The 22,773-nt window shown below is 36.6% G+C and overlaps 1 pseudogene; it reads left to right on the plus strand.

The window, feature by feature from the left end:
• The first annotated feature begins 16,390 nt into the window (after positions 1-16,390).
• On the plus strand, positions 16,391-17,061 carry LOC125928877 (acireductone dioxygenase-like; annotated as a pseudogene).
• The last annotated feature ends 5,712 nt before the right edge of the window (positions 17,062-22,773 follow it).

The raw sequence follows: 22,773 nt of genomic DNA on the forward strand, positions 1-22,773 counted from the left end.
ACAAAATGATACGAAATTGAAGAAATGGAAAACATCATTTTTCCTCTGTTCATGGAGGGAAGTATTTATTTTTTAAAAAAAGGGGTGGGAGCATCTTATGTATCTTACAAATACAAAGCCCTTGAGAGAGAAGTTTAGGGCAAAAAACAGTGGTGGTGTTCTGATTTTTAACAGATTTTTTTCAACGAATTTATTCATTGTTGACTTGAATGACTTCCATTTTTGTTGATTTTATTTTATTGATTATAAAATTTTACTCGCATTCCCCTGCATGATTCACAACCGGCAACTCAGGAGCGGCTTCAGTTTTTACGATGATGTAAATGGAAAGTTCCTCACGAACCTCAGTTTTCAAGGCTGAAAGTATATGAGCCCTGGCACTTGACTAGTAACATCTGCTTGCTTCTCAGTGTATAATCAACTGATACCTAGTTTAGATTGGTAGCTGGCTGAGTTGGGACATGTTTGATCTTAGAATAAAGGTCCAATAACAAATATCCCATGGAGGCTTTTAGGTTTTACCTAGGTGAAAGTCTCTTTTATCACCAAGATTCTTTGATGTAGGTGACTCTCTGGTCTTTTGATGTGCCAAACGCCCAGAAGGAGAGAGCGTCTTAACAAACCAACAAGTCCAGGTTTGGCTTTGGAGAGATCAAGAACTAAATGATTTCTTGGCAACTGAGTACTACATACATGTGCAAATCCACACTCCCATTCCTTCCTTCCATTATATTCTCCAGTTGCTCTGTCAGCATAAATTGGCTAAAAAGCCATTGGTTTTAGATTGATTTCTTGCATTCTTTTTTTCTGTATCACAAACTCACTGTTATACATTTTATCATGACTAAAAAAAAAATCACTTTCAATTTTCACCAGTAATTTAAACATTTTTATCTATAATGACTAAAAAAAGTGATGAATATACATTCTGGATCAGCATATAACAAGGCATGGAGACCCAATTATAAAATAGAGAGAGGTGCACTCTAGTGGGGGATGCTGATACCTACATTAGGAAGAGTGCCCAGGAATGGCTTCTATCCCACACTCAGGGGACCACAGAAGACTGGAAAAAATTTACTTAAAGAATAGAGATAAGATGGTGACCTTTTAGAGTATTCACATGGGAATGGACAAAAGTGGATGGGTTCAGGAGATTAGTAGGTCTTCAAATAGACATAGAATCGAGTATATTATAGGTTACAAAGGGAATGGAAAAATTAATGGTGAAACTATGATTCTGATGTGGGGAAATTACTACAATGTCGCTCCATTCACTGATTAGAGAATAAAGAAGGGTGAGTTTGGATGGTAGAGAAAGTGGCAACTCTTTGGTCTGTTTGAATTTTAAGAACTGTGAGACATGGGACCTGAAGAGGAGCTATAAACATTTGAAAACATGGTCTGGAGCTTAGAAAGGAAAGCTGGACTACCGATAGGGATGTGAAAGTCTCCAGCATAATGGTAATAATTCATGCCATCAGAGTGGATAAGAGTTCACACAGAGGGATCAGCATCTTCAGGGGCATGTAAGTGTAGAGTATTTTTTCCAAAGCGGGAAGTCACAAGAGAGGAAGCTGGTAAGGAGCCAGGTTATACAGAGCTTTGAAATCAGTAGTAAGAGGTTTGGACCTTTTTCCTTTATGCATTGGAAGTATCTTTTTATTTGCTTTTCTTTTGTTGTTACTGTTCTTTGTTTGTGTATGTGTTTGTTCTGAGAGAGAGGGGGACAGAGGAAGGGAGAGAGAGTGAGAGCGAGAATCCCAAGCATCCATGTTCAGTGCAGGGCCCAATGTGGGGCTTGGTCCCATGATTGCGAGATCATGACCTAAGTCAAATTCAAGAGTCAGATGCTCAATTAGCTGAGCCACCCAGGCACCCCTATTTGTTTTTAATTATTTGTATATGGTACTTAAGCAGTTGTGAGTGTGTGTGGTTTTTGTGTCTGTGGGGTATTGTGAGAATTTCTGTTTATGCTCATGCAGGCAAAGAAAACGAAGCAAATGGCAAACTTTCAGGCAAAGAGATATCGGAGATTCCAAGTGTATCATTACTGGACATGGTGGGGAAATACTAGTAGTGGAATGTCCTGCATTTGACTCAGAAGGAAGAATCATACTCAGCATCTGGGTTATATAGATGGAACACAGCAGCTGCAGTGAGGCATTCCTTCCTTTAGAAAAACTGGATCAAACTTATATTCTCTTTTGATGGTACAAATGTCTGGAGTAAGCTCACTATAACATTAGTTTTCTAATTAGTGGCTGTTTCATCAAAAGTGTTCATTTTTAATATAGAACCTGTCACTAAGTTTGGAACACATATTTGCAAATGCAGTGATGAAATGGTATCATGATAATTAATAATTACACTTTTCCTTTGGGTTTGCAAAATCAGATTTACAATTTTAAATTGTACACTTATATTGTAATATAATAAAACAAGAAGTTTTTTTCCCCCATGGATGTGATCTTTCTGTTTTCCTTCGAGCAAATAACATTCAGCAGAATACATGTAACTTAGTCTGAAGAGGTGTCTCAGAAATATGGTCAGTTCCCTAGGCAATTGCTAAGAAAACAGAGAAGTGGTAGGAATAATCCAATAGGACCAACCACAAAATAGTCTTCAGGTTTTTAGATTTAGTAATGTGGGAATAGTTAATACTTTGAATGAATGAACACAATGATTCTGGAAGGACAAAGGTTTGGGCAAGGTAATTGGGAGTGCTTCTCACCAAAACATATATGCCCCTTGCTACTTCAAATTGAATAGGTGTTTATGGCTAGATTTTGTTGTTTAACGTTGTCCTAAAGATGAACTGAATTTGGTTACCTGAATTTCAGTACATTTTTCTTCCCTTATGAAAAAATATTATTCAGAATTTTCAGGATAGGGGAAAAACAGTTATAGTAACTGAAATTTAAAATGATTGGAAACCACTAACTGACCTTTAGAAATATTTAGTCATATCCTTGTTCATATTTCTGGTTTCAACTTATTGCCACATGCATGTAACAAGAGCTTGCTATGTGTGGTACCCTGTGTGATATGTCAAAAAGGACACAAGTATGGATGAAGCACAGTCCTTCTTGACCTAATTGGGGGTGAGGTGAGGATATAGGAAAATACTAAGAAAGGATTATGTATATTCAACAGAGGTAGGATAAAACATTTTAAGGAAAATAGGAATATAATGAAGAATTTGTGTGTGAGATTAATGGGTAAAATTTCACAGGCAGAAGAGTTAAGGGAGGTCATTCCATATAAGGAATGTACTGAGAGCAAAAGCACTCACATTGGAAAGTTAAGGGGGTTTGGGCTACATTTTGGTCTCTGTGTTTGGCAGCATCATGGAGATGCTTTTGGAAAGGGAGTTCAATAATAGCTTGGAAGACTGGAATGCAAAGACAAAGAAGTCATCCTTAATCTGGAAGATATTGAAGAGTTGGTAAGTATTTGAGCAAGTTATTGTCAGAGATATAATTTCAGAAGATTAATCTGGTTGCAGGATGTTGCCTTGGAGACAAAGAAGGCGGCAGACCGGTGAGAGGGCTATTACAATGACAAAGTAGAAATGTTATAAAGGCCTGTATTATAATGGGTAATGTAGGTGAGAATGAACAAAATATGAAGGGCACTGAGAGTGTAGAATCCATGTGATTTTAGTAAGTGATTAGATAATAGAAGTCAGAAGGAGGAATCAAATCTCTGTGACTGGTGCTATTAGCAGCCATTTTAAGGGAGAGGTGACGAATTTGATTTTGAACATGATGTGTTTATGGTATCAGTGGCCCTTGGGCAAGACACTGAGATGGAGAAGTCAAACAGTCAGTTAGAAATGCAAGTCTGAGTGTCTGAAAGGTATTGATGTCAAGAAAGAGAGAGGCAAAAGTCCAGAGAAGTATACTTTCAATTAATAAATGTCCCACATTCAAATAATCAGGCTTTCAACTTTGATTAAACTGTTGTGGAGACTCAATTTCTTTCAATTTGCTGTGATTTTCAGTCATATATTTGTGTTCTCTTCAGAGCTTTTCTGGCGAACTAAGGACCAGCATAGCATTTCCAGTATGACCAGGGTTAGAGAGTATGTTTAGTAAAAAACCTGTTCTTGGGCATTTTTCCAGTCCAATTTGCAAACCGAGAAGTTCTGATCTGCTTTCTAAACTTTAGGTGCTCATCCTAGCAAACAAAGATAGATATACTGCCCGTTAATCTTCATACTCAACTCAGCTGTTCTTTCTTCCTTAGAGCAAAATGATTTAGGGTAGTAATATGAAAGGAAATGAACTAACATGATATAAAAAATGGTGCATAACTTGGAACCTTAACTAAGTTCGAAGTTGCTGCTGATTACTTTCCGATCTCATTCTTTATTTGCAAATGCCACTGCCTCATGGCCACTGAGTTCTTATTATATTATTGCATCATTAATCATTATAGGAATCCCAATACAGCTCTAGGATAAACACAAGCATGCTCTATCTTTCACTTGTGTCTTGCAATGTCTCTCCTTTTCTTCATTACCATATTGGAGCTTGCATTTAAATAGCCACTTGTTTCTGAAATATTTTCAAAGTGCTTTGCGATCACTGATGTGAGATTCTCTGGAGAGAAAAGCAACACATATTTGGAATTACATTGCAATGTGAATTTAGAGACAGCAATAGAAAACCTCCAAATCCATTTGAATGGAAGGAGACTCAGTAGGTTAAATGAAATTATGTTTGTATTTAATAAGGCAGTGAAAGTGTGATATCCTGATAGAAAATGAAATTTAATGTTAAGTGAAGGCTTCTGGTCACATACACACTTCAAGTATGAAGAAATTAATGCTTTACAAGTCTGACCTAACAAGAAACAAATAAGATACCATGGACAATATTTAGTCAACAAATATGTGTTGAGAGAGTGCTATGTACTAAGTACTATATTAAGATACTTGATATATCAGCAAACAAAACAAGGCAAAGATAATTTTTAAAGCTTTATTTATTTTTGATTGAGAGAGAGAGAGAGAGAGAGAGCGCGCACACAAGCTGGGGAGGGGCAGAAAGAGGGAGAGAGAGTGAATCCCAAGCAGGCTCCAACATGGGACTCGATTCCAGAAACCCATGAGATCATGACCTGAGCTGAAATCAAGAGCTGGACGCTTAACCAACTGAGCCACCCCACTGCCCGAAAGAGCATTTTTATTATGGCAAGACAGGCACTTAACCATAGATAATATGAATAAATACGTTATATATTAGAAGGTAATAAATACCTTAGGAGGGGAAATGTAGAATAGGGAAAAGGGGATCTATCATGCAGTTATGACAAATATGTTATAATTTTAAAGGGTTGATCAGGGTAGATTTCATGGAGAAGATCAGATATGATAAAGACTGAAAAGAGAAAAGGAGCTAGCTGTGTAGATATAGGAGTTGGGGGAGAAGTAGCATATCAGGAAGGGAATAGTAAATGAAAAGTACCAGTATGAAATCCAATTCATTCTTAATTATTCCTTCCATTAAATCTTTACCTATACACAGAGAATAGTGTCCGTTAAGCAAAGCCATTTAATAGAATTCCCTGTATTTAAGCTCCTATATTCTAGAGCAGTAGTTAAAAAACCATACCCATAGGCTAATTCGCTGCCAGAATTATTTTTGTAAATAAAGTTTTATTTGTTAGCTTTTTGTGTGTGGCTGCTTTTATGCTACAATGGCAGATTTGAGCATGAACAGAGAACACTTGGCCTGCAAAGCCTAACATATTTCCCATGCAGTTCTTTTTAGAAAAGTTTGTCAACTCCTGTTCTATGCTCTTCAAAATATCATAATATTAATGAATCAGAACCACTCTCAGATCCTTGAATACAAAGACTGTGTCTTAAGTAAGATACTGGAGACTTTTGAACATATTTGAGTACTTTCTTCACCAATTTTTGGGTGACTTTGAGAAAGCTACTTCCTTAATCCTGGGTTGTCTTCAATACCTACTTCAGAGAGTCAAAGAGATGCTTTGAATCATGTAGTAAAACGTTTGATCTAAGTGTAATATAAATAACGTTATCTGTTTCCCATTAATGGTATAACAAATTACCACAAACTTAAGGATTTAAAACAACACTCTTGTAATTATTGGGTCTACCAGAATTATACAATATAATTTGTCATCTCAAGGTTGGCTCATTAGCAGCTTTTATTCCACCTGCGGACTTCATTCCTTTTTGTCATATAACCTAACATATTCACAGGTTCTGGGGATTAGGACCCAGACATCTTTGGAGAGCCATTACTTTGCCCACAACATTAATATCACAAAGGTCTTGCCAAAGGCCAGTCAGCTGTTCACCTGTAGAGTCAAGACTAAGACCTAAGTTGCCTGACATTTGTTGAATATTCAATGTCCTTTTAACGTTTTTATGCTGCTTTCAGTAGTGGAAGACATTTGCTTAATTTGGTAGAAGGCATTGAAGCTGCCCTATGTCAATAGAAAGTGTATTTTCCTTACAAAAAAAAAATCCTGGTTTTTATTTTAAAGCTTTCATCCATTAAGACCACATTAGCATCTATAGAGATGGCAAAGTGAAAAAAAAAAAAAAAAAAAAAAAGAAGAAGAAATGTTTACCAATGCTGCAAGATTGCTATTCTAAGATTTGACTCAAATAGTCTTTCTTTATTAAATTCTAACCAGGGATTAGGTGAGATAGGTCAGGAAATAGGATCAAGGTGGAAAAAACTGGAACTGTGTCTCTTCTGAACACTTAACAATGTTTATCTTCAAAACAATGGGGACAATGACAGAGGCTGGCATTGCCTCCCCCTCCATGTCCATATCTATCTATATCTATCTATATCTGTATCATCTATATCTATATCATCTTTATCATCTATCTATCCTACCTGAGCACATGGCTATACATCCAGGCCCCTACTGTACAGTCTTGTAGGCACCTAGGTATGGCCATGTGACTAGGTTCTGTCCAATGAAAAAGAGATATGAACAACTTTTTGGATTGTGGCCTTAAAAGAAAGTAGTACTCTCTCTCTCTCTCTCTCTCTCTCTTTCTCTCTCTCGCTCTTTTTCTTTTCTTATGGCTCTACTGCAAGTCTGGGTAAGCAGTAACCTTAAACCATGGTCTGTGTACAACACAGGCCCCCTGAATTTATATTTTTCCAAATTCAAGATTTGAGTAGTTACTATGATCATCTCAACTGCGTTTAACATTTGGTAGCCTCTTGTTGAAACACCAACCCAATGGAGCTGCACATCTGCAATAATAATAATGTCATGCACTTATAGACAACACTTAATAATTATTTTCCTTTCATAATCACCCTTGAAGTAAGTTAATATCATCCCCATTTTACAGGTAAGAAAACTAGAAATCTTATTTGCTTATGTTTATAGCTTATAAGCTATAAATCTTACATATATGTATATATGTATAAAAGCTATCATAGATATGTGTGATTTTTTAAAGATCTGTATAACATTTTAAATAAATCTTTTTTTAGTTTTTTTTTAAGTATTTACTTTTCAGAGAGACAGAGAGAGAGCTAGAGCATGAGTGGGGGAGGGGCAGAGAGAGAGGGAAACACAGAATCCAAAGCAGGCTCGGGGCTCTGTGCTGTCAGCACAGAGCCTGATTAGGGACTCGAACCCACAAACCATGGGATCATGACCTGAGCCAAAGTCGGATGCTTAACCGACTGATCCACCCAGGTGCCCTGTACATTTTAAATAGATCTTTAAAAAAACTAGTCCCACTTAGGAACTTTTACATTTTCTCTTTTCAATTCTTCTTTTCATGGACACAAATCTTGAAATTTAAGAAGGCTGAATTTGTCTTTAGTGCTCACCAGGAATCCTATGCAGTGTGAATTTCTTTCTAATATCCAGGCTGAACATGAGGGATATAAGGAATGTGTGTGAGTTGGAAATGTGGAAAGAACCAGAGATCTTTCTGAATGAGGATCAAGAAAATAGTGTTTGTTGACTATGCCACAGCAATTCTGTCTCAGAGTATTTGTACCATTTCTATTTTAAAGAGGAAGTCAAATTCCAAAGAGGCATTTAGAAGAAAGAGAATGAGAGATACTTTTCATACTTTTCAAACAGAGATAATTTGAAACTGATGGGTTGAGTGAAAGAAGACCAGAATTTTGTTAAGATTTCAGGACCAAAAAATGCGTATCCCAAGTGGAAAGCATCTTTTAAAAGATTATCATATACTTAAAAGTGTGTATTCATAACAACCCTATCATCATGAGCCAATTCAAAATTATAGATATTCTAAGTAGTGCATCATAAATCACTGTGGTGTTACACATGAAGCCCACTGAAGACTAACCACAGCCCTTAACAAGATGCCACTGTGAGCTGGTGAACTAGGGAAGCTGGTGGTGTAATTCAAACTGAGGCCAGAGGCTGGAGAATCAGGAGCTTCAATGTCCAAGGGAAGGACAACGTAGGATGTCCCCATTCAAGAAGAACATTGGACGTTCCAGCTCAAGATGAGAGAGAGAGAATGTGTCCTTCTTCGACCCTTTAATTATGTTTAGGGCCCTCAACAGATGGGCTGATGCCTGCCCACACTGGCGAGAAGGGAACTTCTTTACCCGTTTAAATGCTAGCCTTTTCTAAAAGCACCATCACTGACACTCCCAGAAATAAAGTTTACCAGCTATCTGGGCATCCATTAGCCAAGTCAGGTTGATACATAAAATTAACTATTACAAAGACAAAATCCCCCAAGTTTGGTTGGCTTTTACCGACTCATCTATACATATTTTTGACTTGCCTCTTAGTTCCACTAGCCCTAACTCCTATTGCACCTACCCCCTATGTTCCAATGTGCATTTATCTGTGTGAATTTGGCCTTGACTGGAGACTTCCTTGATCTGGATCTCTCTGTAATCCAGCTCTTTTTGTTGCTGCCCTTAGGAAGTCAAGGCTCTTCATAGCTCGATCACCAAGAAAACTTTTGCAGCTTACTCTGTGCCATGGTTTTGCTGGTCTCTCTAGTCAGTGTAGTTAACTCTTTGGACCCCATCTTTGCCCATCTTCCTTCCCAACCTTATCATGATCAAATTAGGTAGATGATCTTTTTCCTTCCTTTATTGATGTAAAAATAGTTGAATGCAAAATCTATGTGGATCTAAGGAAAGTTTAAATCCAGTTTTACATTCTTTTTTTAAAATGTTTATTTATTTTTAGAGAGAATGTACACAGGAGCAGGGGAGGGACAGAGAGAGAGGGAGAGAGAGAATCCCAAGCAGCCTTCTTGTGGGAAATCAAATAGCTATGTCCTGGTTAAGGAGATTATAGGGAACGCATTACACTGCTTTCTGGCCCTGCTGAAAACAGCAGACCAGTATCTAGTTAATGCGTATACAGGGATTGGATCCTGCCTGTGCTCATGAATTCCTTTAGACCATGTTATCTATGGAATGTCTTGTTCTGCTTTCTGCATCTGTTCTTTTGTAGCTGTGGGAATGCCTTGTTTGTTTGCATGCTTTCTATACAATCTTACTGGCATATAGCCACTGACATATTGTGCAATGTTTTCCCTATATGTATGCCTAATAAATGCAGGAGCTTGAGAGTAGCTCGGGGAGATTTCCCTTGGCCTCCCCCTCTCCTCTCTTGTGAAGTGTTGAGTAATCCTTTCTGCCATCCTCGGCTTTGCTGGACAAAGCTGGAAGCCAAACCCACAACTGGTGACCCTGACATGATCCCACAGCTCTGTGCTGTCAGCACAAGCCTGGGGCAGGACTCGATCTTGCAAATTGTGAGATCACAACCTGAGCTGAAATCAAGGGTTGGATGCTTACCTGACTGAGACACCCAGGTGCCCCCATTTTTACATTCTAAATGTATTCTTTCTGTATGCCTGAAATGTAGGCATTTGATTGAAGGTCATTTTAAAACCTTTTATGTACAGTTACAGCTATGGTAGAATTCACTATTACTGTAGGTATTAGGACACAAAGAAAATTCAGAGTTTTATAAATTTCCTGGGTCATATAACTTTGTATGTAACTAAGCATATTAACCTGTTTTAAATTCCAAAGCTGTTGGTTCTACCTTTATCTTTCTTCGAAGATTGCATACTCTAACTTAGCCAATCCTAAATTAACTCTTCCTCCAATGTACAAAACAGTTTTACCGACACTGCATAGGCCCACAGGTGAAACTAAATGAAAAGTAAAGATCTAGAATTACTGCATTTTTCTCTTACCAGCTGTGTGGTCTTGGATAAGTCTCTTAGTTGTATCATCTACAGTGAATATATTGAAACGTTTAAATATCTTACTAATCTGAAAGCAAGATTCTGGACAAAAATAAAAATCAGTGTTTCATCAGGAAAACTAATACACGTGACAATGTTGTGTGAAGATATACAATGAATAATGAAGAAAACATTTTATCTCTAGAAATATATTTGAAAACATTTTTTATTAAAAATTTTTAATGTTTATTTTGAGAGAAAGGGAGAGCACAAGAGGGGGAGGGGCAGAGAGAGAGGGAGACACAGAATCCAAATACCCAGGCTCAGAGCTATCAGCACAGAGCCCAACACAGGGCTCAAACTCACAAACTTCAAGGTCATGACCTGAGCTGAAGTCAGATGCTTAACCGATTGAGGGACCCAGGTGCTCCTCTAGAAATCTATTTTCAAATAGCTCAGCCTACAATAAGGGATGCATCATTGAAACTGAGATACATGAAATACAACTAAAATAACAATTAAGAGGAGACAAATGGTACTCTAAGCCTATCTAAAGAATCCGAAAGTTTACTCTTACACCCGGACTTGAAATTTATGATTGGCCTTGTAAGTGACCAGTTGCATTGTCTTCTCAGACCATACCCTCCACTGCATTTTAAGAAATCCTGTTTGTTTGCATTTCAAGGTGTATTTGGGAAAATATGAACCAGTCACCTTGGCCATTTTTAATTAGATGTGAAATGGACCTGAGATCTAAACTGAATCAGATTCCCTTCCTATTACAAAGAATTGATTTATTCTCTTGGCAGCTGAATATATAACATATTAAATGGAAACTCAGTGGAAATATGCTTTTTCCCATATAAAGGCAAAAATGCAGTCAAGAACAGTTTCTAGAGCAGGAGAGAATAAAGAAACAAACATGCACACACAGAAAAAGCAGAGACTGAAAAAAGATACCCTTGAAAATATCCATTCTACTGTTTCTAGTACATTCTAGAGGACAGCTATTTTCTTTTCATATAGATTGTCAGGAGCCTGCTGTCCCTTTCCCCATGTATGTTAAAGTACAGAAAATAGTAGAATATGTAAAATTATAAAAGTTTTCAAAGTTTCCCCTTTTTAATATCTCTGTTGAGGTCATCTCTCTCTTTTCTCCTCTTTTTATTCACTTTCTAAACTTGATTTCAAGTTTTCCACCTAAGTTCCCTTGTTTTTGTATTACTGATTCTGAGTGATTGGTAGATAGACCTGAAACTTTAGGAAAAAGAGAGCTTTACTTTACACTTTACTTTACACTAGAAAAGACTGTAGAATTTTCAAAAGGGGAGGAGGGGAGAAATGGAGATGATCTGCATGGTGGGGGCGGGGAAGCTTGGGGTACTGTTTGATTAGGAGTGGCCTCAGGGGCGGTTGAAAGAGGGACAGCAAGTTGGCCCCAGAATGTGAGAGTTGTTGAGGATTTGAGAAGTGGAGAATTTTCTGAAATACTTCTGTGAATTACAAATCCATCTCTTTGAATTTGTTTGAGAGACTTCAGTGAAGATTTTAATTATTTTTTATCAATAACTAAATTTGATTTACAGACCTTATTTCTTTGAATGTGCAAGATGGGCCTATATGATTTTCCAACTTTTATTCAGCTAATATGTGTAAAAAATTTTGTTTTCTTTTCAAATGAATTCAAGTGATATTTTATTACTTCCAGCCAGAAGAACCTTGATTAATACAGGCTTTGTAAATGCCTCAGTTTTATATCTGGCTGCAACAACAGCATGTTATGCAGATGAAAGAAAGAGAGAATATCTATCATATACATTTATTAACCATGTAATGTTATCATGGAAATGGTCAAGAAAGAATAGAGATATTTCCAAGCTCCTCATGTTATAGAATAAAGCTGGACAAGACTATAGAAATTATTTAGCTGAATTCCAGAGAGCTAAAGATATGTACTCCCAAGATTATTTCACAGATGAGATTAGAAACCAAGCAGATTGGTACCCAATCTTGATCTTTGTCCAATCTTCCATACTGTGTTATCTTTCCCCTGCCTGAAAAGTTAAACCTTGTGATTATCTGGGATATACACTAAGGCATTTGTTTGGGAATGTTGAAGAGGTAAACTTAATATTTTGAGAAACACTCCAGACATGTGGGACAAAACATGTTCAAACCTTTACACACTGGAGGAATTTTCACGTGGTACCTGGATGCAGAGTGTGACACTGTTTTTAGAAATGATCGCCAACAAGGGTTGCTTCATGCTTTTTAAGAGCCATAGCCCGCTACAGACTAGCAACTGTTGTTAGAGTTGTAAAACTTTCCAAGAAAAACTGGATATCGTCAGAAACATAGTGAAATTTTCTACAGAACTGGCTATGTTCACAGTAATTATGCTGCAAGATAACAACTTGAAGGTGGCATGCAGACTTCCCCTTCAGAAGAGCAGAAATTATTTTTTTCTCTGAACTCTCTTTGGCCAGGTTGAAATCTTGGATCCTGAACATAAATTGATCCAAGCCTAAATGAGGGAGGTATAAGAAGGCTCCTGTCTTTGGCTACTATTCCCGATTTTTCAACAATCCTGATTACAAATATGGCCTCAGCAGACAGCTTCCAGATTTTTGGGCTTGGCAGTCATGACCAATGTACCCATGACCCGTTGAATCCCAAAGTAAATCCCCAGCTATGGAAGGATAGAATAAAAAATGTCAATTTTACAAATGTCTTTTTCTCATTTCTCCCCAAACTTGCAATAATTTTCCCTCAAAGATCCTCTTTGGAAATGTTGCATATAAAAAGCATGGACTTTTTCCCACTTTAGAAAACTTTATAATGAATACAAACTGTCGGTTTTGAGTTCTGCTGATTTATCACCCATGGCAACCATTATGAAAGTACTCAGCCCCTAAACAAATTATATGTGGTTACAATACTGGCTGAGTCAAATATCCTTGTGTGACAAATATGGAATCCCTGGTAAATACATTAAGTACGATGACTCAGGTTTAAACTGAAATATTTAGAACCTTCTGTGCATAAGATACTATATTGCATCCTAGGTGGGTTGTAAGGGAAGCTTCTTCAAGAGTGTATGATCTAGCTGGGGAATGTCAACCCACATCAAGATTTATATATCCTACTTGAGAATATAATCTGGGAATAATCTGAGAATATAATATGAGCAGGGAAGAAATTTGTATAAAACTGGATTGATCTCTGAACGCTTCATGGAGGTGGTCAGCTAGATGAGTATATGACAGCCCCCACAAATGTGAGGGCTTTTGCAGAATGACTGACTCCATTCCATACTCTTAGAGGCATTTCTCCAGAGCAACGCAGAAACTTTTGGGTTTTTCTGCCTTAGTTTAAGCAAGGTATGAGTAGATTGTATCCACTTAGTTTACATTCTTTTCTTTTTTTCTTTTTTCTGATATGAGTAAAGAGTTGGCAGGCATAAAATGCAGGGAGACACTTACAATGCTGCTTTTAATCTTTCTCTTTCAATATGCTTATAAATAGCATGGTAAACTGTGAACCTCTTTCCTTTAGAAATGCTGATACCCCAAGGGCTTAGTCAGTTTCAAGGCTTTTGCAGAAAGCTGCATTACTTGGGTTTCTTTGAAATGAATACAGTTATTAAAATAGCAATGATTGTAGCTACTTGGTGGATTGGCACTAAAAATTGGTGCAGCCTGGGAGCTTCTTTTTCTAAAATTCACATGCACATAAATGTGTCCATGTAAAGATGTCAGTCAATAGTGTGGTTATAGCAGTTTAAAACTGACCAGTTTCTCTCTCCTTATGTAGGTTTACTTGGAAGGTTTGATATTGTTCTAAAAATTGCTTTTAATTAAAAAATAACAATGATCTGCTTTTGTAGTGATATTTATTAAAGTAATAAAAGTCTGAAAATGTGCTCTTCCTTGTGAAATTTGGAAAGAAAAGACAATTCTTATAATAACATGGTACATTACCATGATTTCAATCCTGTGTCCCTCCTGGGTAGGATTTTGAATTTTGAGTAGATTGTTATCTTACCCTGGAGGTGATACTTCTCCCATAGAAAGCCAGGGAATGGTATCTTAAAAGCAGACTTATTATTTTTAACACTTCCTACACACCAGGACAAAAATGCCATTAGAATAGAGTTCCAAACACAGTTCTCATCCTTCTCCTTTTTGTCTGTAGTTACAAGCGAGAGAAGGGTGGGCAGGAAACACGTGAATAATCCACATACACCTCATTGAGTGTCTAAGCAATTAGGAAGCCCCCATGCAAGGGGGCTAAGATATATACTTAGGAGTTTACGTGTCTTTGACTAATTGCCTCTGTTTGGTACATGGGTTTATTAATGGTCCTTTTGTCCTTTTCTTCTACCTCTGGCTATCTCCCCATTGACTCTCTATCTCTAGCTTATTTTTTTTTTTTTTATTGTTACTGTCACTTTTCTCTGTGTTTCAAGGTCTATTTTCCCTTCTGGTCAATATTTCTGCTTTATAACTTGCCAAATGTATGCTTTTCTTTTTTTTTTTTTTTCTTAAACTTTTACTAAGTCGTAGTGCTTTCTTTTCTTTGTAATAAAGCATTAGTATTCTACTTAAGAATAATTCAGGATATGCTTTCTTTCAAAAGGTTTTTCTCAATATTAGCAACACTCCCAAGCTGTCATCATATCCCTTGACCACTGAGTTTTTTTCTTGTGAAGAGATTAATTTTATTTGAATTTTTATGACACACTCATTATTTGTCATAACTCACATATTATCATGCAAGGATTTTACCTCAGATATATGCCAAGTTTCTAATGTATAGTTGTATACCCAGGGCACACTCATTAATACCACTAACATGTCAACAGTGGTCACTTAACTCTGTGAAATATGAAAATAAATTAAGAGATATAGACTCTAAACCCAGAAGAATTTATCTTTACATCACATGTGCTAACTACCCACTGTATCTGATTTGACTGTAACAATGTCCCCTTTAAATGGCATTACACTTTCAATGTTTGAAAATAAAAATTCTAAATATTTTACCTGCCTTTTAAAGACTTTACCTAGACCAAGTCTTCTCAAACTTTAGTCAGTGTACAAATCACCTAGAGATTTTATTATTTTATTCCTGGTCCCAACCCTTATGTATTCTGATTTTATGTGTCTGTGTAGGACTCATGGACTTCAGTTTAAAAACAAGTCCCAGTAATGCCAATACTGATGGTCCAAGGAACACATCCTGGGCACATCTAAGACTATTAAATGGCATGTGTAACCTTTTTTTTTTTTTTTTTTTTGGCTACAGACTAGCTTATGTGTCGGGTATGGTACTATGTATGTCAGTAGTGAATAAAACAGCTGCAGTGTCTGATCTTGAAAATCCCAGAAAATAGTGTATGTATAAACATTGTTGATGTAAGAATGTGGTGATAAGTTTAATACATAATGAATGAAATATGACTTCAGAATGTTCTGGGCCTTAAGCGGAGTTAAAACTTATTTATAATTATTTGGAGTGTTAGAGTATTCAGAATTTGACTATATGCTTACCTTAACAGTGAGTTTTATATGTTTTCTTGTTGTCTTTTCATTTTGATTTGAGGAATCCCCTTTAACTTTTCTTATAAAGCAGGTGTAGTCATGATAAACTTCCTGTGCTTATGCTTCCTCTTCAATTTTGTAGGACAGCTTTGCCAGGTATAGTTTTCTTTTTTCTTTTTTTTTCTTTCTATCAACACATTGAATATATTGCCCTACCCTCTCCAGGCCTGCAAATTTTCTATTAAGAAATCCAGTGATAGCCTTATTGGGGTTTCCTGGTATGTGACGAGTACTTTTAGAGAACCTTTCATGTTATCACAAATGTAAAAGGATTAAATTTCCTAATCAAAAGGCATAGAATGGCTAAATGGGTGAAAAGAAAAAAAGTCAAATAATATGCTGTCCACAAAAGATTCATTATAGCTTTAAGGACATAGATTGGCTGAAAGTGAATGAATGGGAAAAGATATTCCATGAAAATGGAAACCATGAGAGAACAGGGATGGCCACACTTCTATCAGACATTTTAGATTTTAAATCAAAACTGTCACAAAGAGACCAAGAAGTCATCATACAATGAAAAATAACTCATCGTCAAAAATATATAATGGCCCCCTTCCTCCTTTCTCCACTACCTCCTGCAGCTGCTTGTGTAGGATCAGCTGGCCATGGCCTGGGCAGTGGAACAGGCAGGTGTTCCCTGCACCCAAGTAGGGCTATGGTACAGGCCTGGGACATGGACAAGTCTGCCCACAACCTGATGTGGCCCCACCACGCCAAGCCATCCTCTGCCCATACACCTGGAGCAGCTGTGCCAGCTGGGAGTTCTTTACTGTAAGCTTGTTGCTGACATATATAAGAATTAACCAGAATAACAAAATATTCAAAAAGAGAGAAACTACTACTGGCTAGACATAATAACCATATTCAAGGATAAATTACCAAATAATGAAGAAAAGATGAAGATATTCTACAAGGAGCATTTGTACCTCAACGATGAGATCTGCTACATCTTGGATGGCAGTGAGTACTTTGATGTGAGAGACAAAGAGGACAAGTGGATCCACATCTTCATGGAAAAAGGAGACATGATAACTCTTCCTGTGGGGATTTATCACCACTCCACACTGGATGAAGAGAACTAAGTGAAGGTCCTGTGTCTGATTGTGGGAGAACCAGTGTGGACAGCATACAACTGGCTAGACCAATTTGAGGCTGGAGGGGCAGTACATGAAAGTTTTAGCACAGACAGAGCAGTGGTGCTCCCAGGGCCTAGCTCACCCTCTGCCTTTGTGAATTTCCTGAACATGATCACAGTAGAGAACCTGTCCTCTCTCCTTGCTTTTATATTGGGGGACTAGGTGAACTTTTCGTTGCATGATTATTTGATCACAGTATGTTTTAAGGAAAGGAGATTTATTATAAAAGGGATTTTTGCATGGAAGCAACTGTGGAAATGTGGACAAATCACATTAATTTTACCTTATTCAAGATCAGTGGTCACCAGTTCTGTATTTAACATATGCATTGGACTTTAACCCAAATGAGAGTCATCTCCCTGACTGTAAGCACTAAGGTGATCCATCCAGACCTGGTCCTTCTACTGTAGACAGATGTCAGTCTGTCTCCTGCCTGCCTTGTAAGAAGGCATCATAGTAGATTACAGGACTGGCCAGATAGAAGACACTTTTCTCCCCTGAGTGGGAGTGCTGTCAGGGTGAGCTCTCATATTCATTGGAGGGATACTCAGAATTGTTGATGCCATTTTCTTGTTCAAAATAAAGGAACTGCCTTAAGTTTATATAAAAAAGTTAATAACAACTACAAACATATACTCAACATCAGAGCACCTAAATACATAAAACAAATATTAACAGAAGAGGGAAAGGTAGATAACTATACAATAATAGTAGGGACTATAATACCTCACTTTCAACAATGGATAGATCTTCCAGATAGAAATTTACTAAGGAAATTGTGAACTTGAATAAAATTATAGACCAAATAGACCTTACAGACATAAACAGAACATTCCCATCAACAGCAGCAAAATATATATTCTATGCAAGCACCCATGGAACATTGGGTCACACAATAAGTCTTAACAAATTGAGACTTATTGGGTCACACAATAAGACTTAACCAATTGAGACACAAATCAAGTATCTTTTCTGACCACAATTGTATGAAACTAGAAATCAATAACAGGAAGAAAATTGGAAAATTCATAAATATATGGAAATATTAAACAACATGAAAATGAACACCCGACAGGTCACAGAATAAATCAAAAGAAAAATATAAAACCATCTTGAGACAAATAATAATGGGGAGACACAACATACCAAAACTTTTAGGATGCAGAAAAAGCACCTAAATTACAAAAAAAAAAAAAAAAAGGATCTCAAATAACCTAATTTTACACCTCAAGGAACTTGTAAAAGAAGAACAAACCAAATTGGCAAAAGGAAGAAAATAATAAAGTTTAGAGCAGAAATAAATAAAATAGAGATGAAAAAACAAATATAAAGGATTGACAGGATTTATTTGTTTTTTTTTTAAAGATAAAACTAACAAACCTTTAGCTATATTAAGACAGAAGAGAGAAGACTCATTAATAAAATTATAAATGAAAGATGGAGACATTGTAACTTTTATTTCTGATAGCACAGAAATAAAAAGGATCATAAGAAACTGCTATGGACAATTCAATTTGGAAGCATATTAAAAGTATTATACACCATGTTCAAGTGGGATTTATTCTCTGGGATGCAAGGATGGCTCAACATAGGCAAATTATTAAATGTGATACACCATATTAACAGAATGAAGGCTAAAAATCATATAATCATCTCAATAGATGAATAAACATAAAACATTATTTCATGATAAAAACTCCCAACGAATTAGTTATAGAAGGCATATACCTCAACATGATAAAGGTTATATATCACAAGCCCACAGCTAACCTCATCATACTCAATGGTGAATAGCTGAAAGTTTTTCCTTTAAGATCAGGAACAAGATAAGGATGCTCACTCACACAATTTCTACTCAACATACTACTGGAAATCCTAGCCAGGACAATTAGGTAAGCAGAAAGAAATAGAAGGCATCCATATCAGAAAGGAAGAAGTAAAGTTGTCTCTGTCTATAGATGACACAATTTTATATAGAAAACCCTATAGATTTCCCTGGGGGTGGGGGGGACTCTGTTAGAAGTAATAAACAAATTTAGTAAAGTTGCAGCGTACAAAACTAACATACAAAAATTAGTTGCATTTCTGTACACTAATAATGAATTACCCAAAAAAGAAATTAAGAAAACAATCCCATTAATACTAGCATCCAAAAGGGTAAAATACTTGGAATTAAATTTCACCAGGTAGGTGAAAATTTTGTACACTGAAAACTAGAAAATACTGATGAAATATTGAAGAAGACACAAATAAATGGAAAGCTGTCCTATGTTCATGGATCAGAATAATTAATATTGTTAAAATGTCCACACTACCACAACTGAGCTACAGATTCAATGTAATCCCTGTCAAAATTCCAGTGGAATTTTTCATGGAAATAGAAAAAAAACCATAAAGTTCATGTGGAACCGCAAAAGATACGGAATAGTCAAAGCAATCTTGAACAAGAAGAACAAAGCTGAAGGCATCACACTTCCTGATTTTAAAATATACTGCAAAGTTACAGTGTGGTTCTAGCATAAAAAACAAACATATAGACCAATGGAACAGAATAGAGAGCCCAGAAATAAGCTCACACATTTATATGATCTTTGATATATGTATAAAATACATAAATTTATAGATGCAAAGAGTAGATTGGTGGTTGCCAGGGACCGGGGTATAGGGAACAGGGGAGATGTTGGTCAATAGGTACAAAGTTTCAGAACTGCAGGGTAAATAAGTGAAATAATATACAGCACAGTAACTGTAAATACTGTATTTTATATTTAAAATTTGCTGAACAGTAGATTTTAGGTGTTCTCACCAAAAAAAAAAAAAGAGTTAAATATGTGTTAAAAGTTAAATATGGGTATTATTAGCTTGATTGTGGTGATCATTTTACAATGTACATATATATCAAAACATCATGTTGTACCCCTGAAATACAAATAAAATAATTAAACATACCTCAATAAAGCAGGGGGGTGGGCAATGAAAAGCTGTGACATTAGCCCTTTCTTGACTACTTTGAGTACAGGAGTCGGTCTTCCATGTCTAGCAACTGAATGGTAATAAAGGAATGAGGCTTTAGAGCTGCCAAATGCTGAATGAGGTATATAGTATTATAATGAACAAGCAGTTATTTCAAGACTATAAATGTTTGATCAGTATAGTATGTCAGTGATAATTCAAATCAGCTCTTTTGTCTAACCTTGGGGTGGTACTTAACTTAAGTAACACAACTCTTGAAGGTTTACAGGAACATATTCATTGTTGTTACTTTCTAGGTAACTAAACAGAACCTAGGAAAGTTTCAGTGAATTGCCCAAGGTTACAAAAGTAATAAGTGAGAGATTTTTAAAACTAGAAATCCCAACTCCCCAACCAAATCAACATTTTCCACTTTGTGCTGAGCTTTCATAGAACGTCAGGAAAGTAAAGTCAAGATCATGGGCACTAACTTTATACTCTGCACCTGTATTAAATGACATTTTGAATGCACTCAACAACTGAATAGATAACGTTTTATTTCTGTTTTAATGCTTACTGAATAAGATAGAATTATAATGACTCCTCTCTAATCCTGATGTGTTGTATCATTTTGTGTATGCTTCTGTTAAACATATACAAATACGCTAGATTTGCTTCGGGTTAATTGGCACAAATTGGGTTAGTCTTTTTGAGCAGGGATTATGTGGCTCTGGGGTGACATTCAATAGAAGACTTAATTAATTTTATGAAGCATAATGGCATTTTTCATTAATATTGTTCCTTAATTTTTCTTACATCTTTCTCATCTTTTTTTCCAAACTTCTCTCTTCCCCCATTTTTGCTATTCTCTTGAGTGATAAAAGAATGTAGTCATGTATTATGAAATGTATTTCTCTGTTGTTTGAAGCTGAAATTAATGCATTTTCATATTGAATTCCCAGTAAGGCATTTTACAGATCACCCTATTACTTTTTATTTTCCTCTAGAGAATTTACTGAAAGGGCTAGCCTTGTCCTCACTCTTTATTACTGAGAGAAATCACTAACAGCTTATGATAGTAGAAAAGCAAACTTTTTATTTATTTTTTAAAAATGTTTGTTTATGTATGTATTTAGGTGTTTATTTATTTTTAAAGCTTATTTGTTTATTTTAAGAGGAGAAGGCAGAGACACAAAAAGAGAGAATTTCAAAGAGGCTCTGTGCTATTAGCACAGAGCCTGACCGGGGGGGGGGGGGGGGGCTCCATCTCACAAACTTAGATCATGACCTGAGCCAAGATCAAAAGTCAAACGCTCAACTGACTGAGCCACCCAGGTGCCCCTAAAATGTTTACTTATTTATTTTGCGAAAGAGAGAGAGTGCAAGTGGGGGAGGGGCAGAGAGAAGGAGAAAGAGAATCCCAAGTAGGCTCAATTCTCCCAGTGCAGAGACTGACGTCGGGCTTGAACCCACAAACTGTGAGATCATGACCTAAGCCAAACTCAAGAGTCAGCTGCTCAACATACTGAGCCACACAGGTGTTCCCCAAAACAAACTTTTTGAGAGTTAGTGTATGGCATAAGGCTCAGGACATACATGTTCTTGCCCTACTTGTGTCATACAATGTAGGAATGTGATTCTGGCACTACATATATACCCTTAACTCAGAAGCAATGGTGATGAGTTTGGTCAGGATTCTTCACCTTAGGTAGTGACCCTTTTATAGCTTGATTCTTAGGCATATTAGGTAATGACCTGTTCACAGGTCCAAAACATAATTTCAAAACTTAGTGTCCCAATGACCTTGAGTTTGATACGTGCTATTGACAGAGTTTTGATTTGCTTAAAATAACTTCTTTTTCACATGACTCTGGAGTACATACCCTAACGTTAGTCCCAGGGAGGGAAATCTTTATTTATTTAAAATAATGATGGTGTTCCTAATCCCCTTGCCATTGATTGGTCAGGTGGTAGGTGTATGTAACTCACCTCATGTTCAATGGAACACGAGGAGGTAGGACTGTTGAGCAATTCTGGGCAGTAGTGGATCTGGATGTGAAGTCTGTATCTGGCATGGCCAAATGAGTATGAGGAGAACCAGCATAAGGCAAAGCTGAAACACAGGAGAATAGAAGTATTTTTTAAAAGACAGATTTTGAAACATCATTGACATATTCAACCAGTTGGGAAACATATCCAACTTATTCTCTTCCTATTATGTGAGATAATGTATTTCCATATTGTTCAGACTAATCAGATTCTGGCTTTTCTGTTACACCTTGCTATAGGCAACCAACCTGATGCATGGTATAAATAAGACAATACTAGGCTATGCTGCAGTAAGAAATAAATCCCTGTAACTCAATCACTGCATGTAATAAAGGCTCACTTCTTGCTTAAACTAGTCTCATGTGGATCAGAGAGCTTTTCTTTATCTTGTTTTCATGTCTTCTGGGATACATGGCCTTCAAGATTGCTTTGTAAGAGAAAGAGTGAGTTGGAGGGTTAAGTAAGATGATTTTAAGGACTAAGTCTGGAAGAGGCTTACATTACTTCCACTGACACTCCACTGGATAGAATTCAGTCACATAGGTTCAACACAACTACAAAGGAGGCTAGAAGATATGGTCCCCCTGAGTTGCCATGAAAAGGGATTGATATGAGAGCAGAAAATATTGTTTACCATAGGTAGAGATTGTTAAATCTTAAAATAGCTAAAATATGTCAGAACACAAAATATGATGTTTCAAAGTTTTGCAGAGAAACAGAACCAGTAAGGTGTGTGTGTCGCACGAGTGCATGCGTGAAAATCTATATCTTCCTGTGTATCTATTTATCTATCTGTCATGTATCTACA

The sequence above is a fragment of the Panthera uncia genome, chromosome D1, assembly GCF_023721935.1.
Source record: "Panthera uncia isolate 11264 chromosome D1, Puncia_PCG_1.0, whole genome shotgun sequence".
Lineage (NCBI taxonomy): Eukaryota > Metazoa > Chordata > Mammalia > Carnivora > Felidae > Panthera > Panthera uncia.